The sequence below is a fragment of the Boleophthalmus pectinirostris genome, unplaced genomic scaffold (genome assembly GCF_026225935.1).
Source record: "Boleophthalmus pectinirostris isolate CB_2022bp ecotype Guang Dong unplaced genomic scaffold, ASM2622593v1 HiC_scaffold_12, whole genome shotgun sequence".
Classification (NCBI taxonomy): Eukaryota; Metazoa; Chordata; class Actinopteri; order Gobiiformes; family Gobiidae; genus Boleophthalmus; species Boleophthalmus pectinirostris.
Window position 1 is genome coordinate 37117572 of NW_026571018.1, and position 7924 is coordinate 37125495.

Below are 7924 nucleotides of genomic sequence, written 5' to 3' on the forward strand. Positions count from 1 at the left end.
ATTATTTTGTTAGAGCTACAGTTTTGTTGCTTGTGGAGTGAAAGGAAACTCATTTATGCGACACATTTGACATTTTCACTGTTTTGATGATTAAAATGTTTGTGTTTCATATGATTTTTGCACAAGAAGTGGTTTAACAAAGACTTTTAGTATAACAGCCACGATTTTGCCTTTATTTTTTATTGAACTGTATCGAATCGATTTGAAATATATCATATCGAATCGAAAGTGCACTGTATCGAGATATGTATCGTATCGGCAACTTCATAATGATACCCAGCCCTAGTCAACATGTATTTTTTTTAAATTCTGTGTTTCAGAGCAGTGATGAGGAGGAGGGCCCTCTCCCTCTGTGGATGTGTTTCTTGTGCCTCTGAGCCTCACACTATAACAGTGTGGATCTTACAGTTTGTGTGTTTTGTGCAGCAGTGAGACGAGAGCTGGAGCTTCAGCACAGAGCTCCACTACAGGACAAATCAACTCATGGTCGTGACACATGACATCATAACTACTACATAATTACTTTTATGAATGTTGATTTGTACGGAAGCCGAGAGGGTCACAACAAACACAAACGCCGCAACAAATACAAATGCGACAACACAACAAAAAGCCACAAACAACACCAAAAAAAAGCCACAACAAACCAAAAAAAAGCCACAACACACCAAAAAAAGCCACAACACACCAAAAAAGCCACAACACACCAAAAAAAAAGCCACAACACACCAAAAAAAAAGCCATAACACACCAAAAAAAAACCACAACGGAAATGACCGTGGGACTCTATTTTAACGCAAACGCCGCAACAAATACAAACGCCACAACACAAACGCAAAAGCCGCAACACATTAAAAAGCCACAACACATCAAAAAGCCACAACCGTGGGACTCTATTTTCCGACAGAGAAGTTGGAAACGTAAGTAAAAGTAATTTATTGTTTTATCATTATTGGTTTCACGTTGTAGTTCTTCTTCTTCACTTGCCGCTTGATCGGTCCGTCGGAAAATAAGAGTCCCGCGGTCACTTCCGTTGTGACTTTTTAATGTGTTGTGACTTTTTAACGTGTTGTGGCTTTTTAACGTGTTGTGGCATTTGTGTTTGTGTTGTGGCGTTTGTATTTGTTGCGTTTGCATTAAAATAGAGTCCCGCGGTCATTTCCGTTGTGGCTTTTTTTGCTGTGTTGTGGCTTTTTGTCGTGTTGTCGCATTTGTATTTGTTGCGGCGTTTGCGTTTGTTGTGACCCCTCTCGGCTTCCGTAGGCTTGTGTTGTATACGGCGAGATCTTGGGTCGAGTCACTGAACAGAAATGAACAGGTTCAACATGTGTATATTTCTTGGCATTGTACAGTGTAACCAGTAGGAAAAACTGAGTCATGTGGTCAGTTTAATGCAATATTGTGAAACATTTTAGAAATATAATTGAATCTTCAGTTATCAAAGTTCCCTAGTGCACCTTTAACATGACTTCCTGTATTTTGCTTCATACATTAACTCTTGGAGCACATGGAGCTGGTGGAGAGAGTCTGGAGGAGAGCAGAGTTGCAGAACATTGCCTCATGGCCCTCTGGACTTTCTCATCTTTAAATCACACGTTCATTCACACACATGTGAGATATTGATCATTAATTTAAAGTTCCAGGCTCATTTTAAAACAGGATCCTGAATTTGATGCATATTTGAACTTTCCCATTTGAGCACATTTTGGACAGACTCTGTGAAGATGACGCAATGGTTCTTACAAAGTATTTCTTGGCAAGTAGTCTATTTTATTATTTATTTTTCTTTTAATGCTCCACTATGTCACTTTTTTTTTGCTTTTCGTCATGGCGATGTTGCTTTGCCTTCCACTGTATGGCATTAAACATACAGCTGTCCTATATTACGCAAAACTCTACCATCGTATAATGTTGTCAAAAACATATGCAAAAGAAGAAAAAGATCCGAACTGCAGTTCTTTGAAGCTCCCAATTTTTTATTTTTTTTTTTATTTCAATGACACCACAATGTGATTCCAGGTAAAGCCCTTCTTCACACAGGTCATCTTGTTTCTTTTACCTTTAATTCAGTAGAGATTTGCAATTTCAGGGCTGAAATCGTCCAAATGATTCTAGTAAAGTTGTATGGACTTTACAAACACACTGAAGCACTTCCTGTATTACCACATGACGTCACAAGGTGGAACAGAGTAAACTCAGCCTATAAATCTGCAGGGTTTGTGTGTTAAACATGTGTGAATGAAACAAAACACAACTCCAGGTCTGTTTGTGATGAGGAAATGTACCGTATTTTTCGGACTACTGAGCGCACCTGAATATAAGCTGCATCAACGAAATTTTAATAATAATAATAATAATAATGCATCAGTTTTATATAGTGCTTTTTTGGACACTCAAAGACGCTTTACAGAGCATTATTCATTCACTCCATACCCAGTGGTGATAAGCTAATACTGTAGCCACAGCTGCCCTGGGACAGACTGAAGGAAGAGAGGCTACCAATCTGCGCCGTCGGCTCCTCCGATCATCACTCACACACACACACACACACACACCACTTTCATACTAGACAATGAGGGTGAAGTGACTTGCCTAAGGACACAACAACAGTTTTTTGTGACTGGCACCCCCCGTGGCACCTGAGTTTCCCAGTGGTCTTCCATCCAAGTACTAACCAGGCCCAGCCCTGCTGAGCTTCTGAGATCTGACGAGATCAGGCTTTGACAAGCTGGTATGGCCACAAAATTTTAACAGAATTTTAGAATTGTACATATATAGGCTGCAACTTGAATATAACATGCAGGTGTCCACATCTTCAAGAACGTCTGCTTTTATCGCCTCTGAAAGCTTTTGTCGTCTTTTTGCTCGTCACCAACGTCTCATCATCGACTCACTGACACTGAGTTCACGTGCAGCAGCTCTGTTTCCTTCTTCTACAGCCACATCTATCGCCTTTAACTTAAAAGCTGTGTCATCTGCATTTCTTCGTGTTTGTATGAAGCACAAAATAACAGTTCAAAACACAAACGAGCATCTTCCTCGGTGCATCACTCCCATCTTTCCCCTGCTGCGCATGTCTCCTGCAGAAAGAGTCTCTGTCCTGTCTGTATCATGTCAGTGTCTTGGAGGATTTCAGCAGATTTCAGACTCTCTCGGGGCGGGGTTAGTTCTATCAATCAGGTATGAGTGGACGTCCGGCTACTGAAGTTTGACACGTTTCTTCTCGTCATTTACACACACAGGTACGACGTATCCCCCTCACTAATGTTCATTTAGCAGCATAACTTATTTTATCACACGGCGATAAACGATTTGAGTGCACTGACAATATCACAAGCTAGTAGCAACTTCATGTTAACCCTAGATCCATGTGTAACTGCACAGTGACACTTTCTGCACTCAAGCTGCGCGTATCCACTGTGTTGACAAACCATAGACCGTATATATTAGGGCGACCATATTTGGGGGGGGGGCAGTTCTGTTTTAGTCCTAGTTCAGTAGTGGATTAGTCCTCCTCTTCAGTCCTGGAATCAGTCCTGGGTTAGTCCTGGTTTAGTCTTGGTTCAGTCCGTGGCGTAGGCAGCGCAAAAGTTTGATATTATCTCTGGTTAACGGGCAGGTGCGGTCCTGTCCTGGCGGGTGCAGTGTTGTACTGGGGGTCTCCAAAAATGGACCCGTGCAGGACTCTGCGCTGTTGGGCTCCATTACGGAATAAATTAATCTTCAGTTCGTTACATAAAGAAGGAGGAAAATAACACAAGGACGACAGCGGCAACAAAGTTTTAAGAAGGAAGTAAAAAGGGTTGCACCTGTCCTGTCTGAGAAAAGTGTATAAAGTTTGTGCTGAGGAGTTTTACAGTCTTAAAACAGATATAATAATTGTAAAATATAAAGTTGATACTTCGTGGATTTCACCTGTCGCGGGTTATTTTTAGAACATAACTCCCGCGATAAACGAGGGACACTGTCCTCTCACCTCAACCTGTGCACATGGACTCACACTTGTCCCGACCGGGACAGAAAACGGAGAATTTCTTGTACAAGTCATTGTTAAATGTGCATTTGTGCTTCAGGTATGTTGCAGACTGACCGACTGTTTGTGTCTCGCTCCTTCTGAGTCACAGACGCTACGAGAGAGACGCTCAGTTTATTTAATGAACGGTACTGAAAACCTGGACATTTGCATCACTTTATAAAAAAAAACCCGGACGCCCCGGACATGACGCAAAATACGGACATAAGATCAGAAAATAGTGTCATATGGGGCCTTGTCTGCATGATGTTCAGTAAAAAAACAACTGAGCTACAGTGGTCCACTGTCTTTCTGGACGGGGTGGAACTCAGCCTCGTCAAGGAGTTTAAATACCTGGGACTTAAGCTGGACCCGACATTGACATTTAAGAAACACATTAAGCGCCTCACAAAAACTGTTAATTTTAACTTAGTGAATTTTAGACAAGTAAAACCTTTTATGACTCTACATGCAGCACGAATGTTTTCACACTCCATGATTCTGTCTCATATAGAGTCACTCGCTGCTGCACAACACTCAAGCCCAACAAATCACTTTTTTAAAAAGCCATAAAAATACTGAACAAGAAACCATTTTTATTTCACCACTGCACTGTTTTAGATAAGTACAACCTGCTTAATTTTAATAATTTTGTTGATTTTAAATATGAATGTTTTATCTATAATGTTTTGCATGGACTTGCCCCTCCTCTGTTACTGGATTTTATTAAAGTAAAGAACGTTACTGGGATGGGAACTATGGGAAAACTGTGAGGTCCCACACAGACAGTGTGTGCTTTCAGTCATAGGCACTAAATTTTGGAACAGTCTCCCACTATCAATAAGAGAAACTTCAACACTTGACACTTTCAAATCCCACTTGAAACAGCGGCTAAAGGAAAACCAGACTTGTGGACACTTTTAGTTTAGAACTGTCACTTGTTTTTGTTGTTTTTTCTGTTACCGTAATTTCCGGGCTATTAGACGCGCTCTTACGCCTCTAACCGCATCAAAAAACGATCGCGTGCCCCACTCGGGTGTCCCAGCACGACTTCAGTAAACTACAAAGCCACACCAAACACAGCTCACGCAAACACACACGGAACAGACAGCGACCGCACAGCGACAAACACCCACAGACACACTCATCACTCCACGCCGACGAGGAACGGAACAGAGGAACGAACCGAAAAAGCGAGCGCGAACGTGCCACTTCTAGACACGACTGAACAACTGAGTCACTGCGAACACGCCGACAATCCGTTGGTCCCAGACAGCACCCTCCCTACACGCCACAACTGAACAAAGCCCAGAGTCACCGTGAACGAACAAACAAACAAAACCACTCACCCATCACACTGTTGGGTTTCCTTTAAAGTCCCACGCAGTTTATTTGTGAAAAAAGTTCGAAAATAGACCATTTAATGACAGTCCATTTTATAATCCAGAGCGACTAATAGTGCAAAAAATACGGTAAATTTATAGTATTACCTGCTGAGGGACTACAGATGGAAATGAGCATTCTTGCTATAATCTGGCATATTTATACTGCAGTGTTGTAGATGTTCATTAATATGCACTGTCCCTATTAAATAAATAAAATTAATTAAATGTTGAAAATCATATTCTATTGTGTATAAGAGTGTTTTTATTATCATGGTATCAGAATCAGTATAGAGAGTCTATTCCTTAGTATTGAAATTGAGTTTGAATTTTATCGTGACAACACTAATTATGTTTAAAATGGTGCTTTTGTCTTGTTGTGGTGTTTCGGTTTAGATGTGGGTCACTGGAGTTCACCCTTTACCTCCGCTATATTTAGTCTGACGTCTTTGAGCTGCAAACTCCTAAACTCCTCTGAGGCCAATTAACTCGAATGTGATTTCACTGAGAGAAAAACACTGGACATGTTTATCTCACGCACCACGCGCTCAAGTCAATGTTTATGTCTGTGAGGAGTCAACGCTGACAAGTCAAGAGCCCAAAGATAAGAACGTTTTACTAATAATGATACGGTTGTGTTTGAATAACGCTGAGGATGAAGAGAGGAGGAAGACGAGGAACGTGCAGCATGAAAGAGGAGGGAGTGAAGAGACCGTTGTGAAAAGTGTAGGTGGCAGAGTGGTTAGTGATTGTGCCCCACAGCAAAAAGGTCCTGGGTTACATTCAATGGTGGAAGGTAACAAAGCACAAGTAGTACAGTACCTTATTTTCTGCACTATAGGGCGCACTTAAAAATCTTTAATTTCATCAAAAAACGACTGCGCACTTTATAATCCAGAGTGCCTTATATATGAATTTATTGGGGTGTCTTTGTACGACTTTAGTAACAACAAAGCCACACCACTTGCAGCATTACGGCTCCCGTAGTCAGGAGCATCAGGAGTAATACAGACTGTGATTCCTTTTAATATCAAAATGCACCTGTCAAGAGACACGCTCACAACGCCCACTTTAAACTCAAGGCTGTTATAAAGTGAAAGTGCGAGCTGTGTGGGAGCGGTGGATGAGAGAAGGAGAACACACATTCACCAAGACAGGGAGACAGTGCCGAGCGACTTTACTTTTTTCCAATATTTTCTTCAAACAGTATAGTCATTCCACAGAAAAAAATATAAAAATCCAACCAAAATCAATGGATCTGTGATGATTTCTTTAAGGCCCAGAACCTCAATAGAATGTTAGGCTCCTCTCAACATTCCATAAGGCACACAAAAAGTGAAAAAATGCCTTATTTTTTGGCATTAAATTGAGCCAAAATCATGTAGAAATGTGTTTTATGAATATTTTTTTCACTGAATGTTGTCACCACATGTGTTCTTTGCATCTGGAATGTATTTGTAGACAGCTTATCCAAGCCACTGAGGATCTGAGGAAATTTTTCATTTTTCTAAATTTTCTATCACAAAATGAAGGTCACCTACACTAAAATGGCCACAATTTTTTTTTTTGCGATATTTCCGGAAGAGCAGACCCTCCAATTATTGGTCCTCAGGGTCACAGTTAACAAAAAAAAAACACAAATATAAAGTATGGCAGGCGATGTCAGGTTCAACCCATTTTTGAGACTTTGACTCCCCAAGACTGGGTCACGCAGGGGGGGGGTCAAAAGATATTTTTTTGGGGTCGCCTTGTCAAGATCTGCAATATAAGTTAAATTTTGTTTCAATGTTGCTGGTTCAATTGAATGTTGAAAAGAAAAAGAAATGGGCTACATTTAATGTCCAAAAAGGCAACTTATGGATCCTTTTATTGCTGCTTCAGTGACTGTTTTTCATTGTTTAAAACTTGAGTAATACTAATTGTTCAGAGAGACGATCACTCAGTCAACAATCAAATATCCTCATTCATGTTCAATGATGCTCAAATCCATCCTTATTTTGTGATTTACTAATAATATCTATTGACTTTGGTCGCAAAGGTTTGTGACTTTTAAAATATGGGTCCCCAGAAAAAAGTCTGGGAAACACTGTTCTAGAGCCCAGATCCGATCTGGCCCAGTCGTCGCTACGTCACAGATGTGATGTTGCCTGAAGCGTTCGATGCTGTGAAAACTTACGTCAGGTCAGTGTTACATGACATGGAGTCAATACGCTCCATGACTGATATTTGGCGTAGTAGTCCAGTGTTCATTTTGAGTTTGACAGCCTAGTGGATAGATGATGGAAGATAATTTGTTTCATCAGAGTTTGAATTTTAAATGCTCTTGAAATTCTCATTGTGATTTTTTAACTCTGAAAAAACATGTTTGAATTATTTTTGTTATGAATTTTACCTTCTGAAATTTTAAGTGTATAAAATTTTAAATATTCAACACAAATATTTCCAAGCCCTCAAATTCAACAGTCAAAAATTTGCATTGAAAAAAATTCACAGTAAAAATCCAAGATGCCAAGGCAGAAGCAATCGATCC

General features: G+C 40.3%; 1 pseudogene; it reads right to left on the reverse strand.

The window, feature by feature from the left end:
* Positions 1-2627: 2627 nt before the first annotated feature.
* LOC129407551 (5S ribosomal RNA) lies at positions 2628-2745 on the reverse strand (annotated as a pseudogene).
* Positions 2746-7924: the final 5179 nt, after the last annotated feature.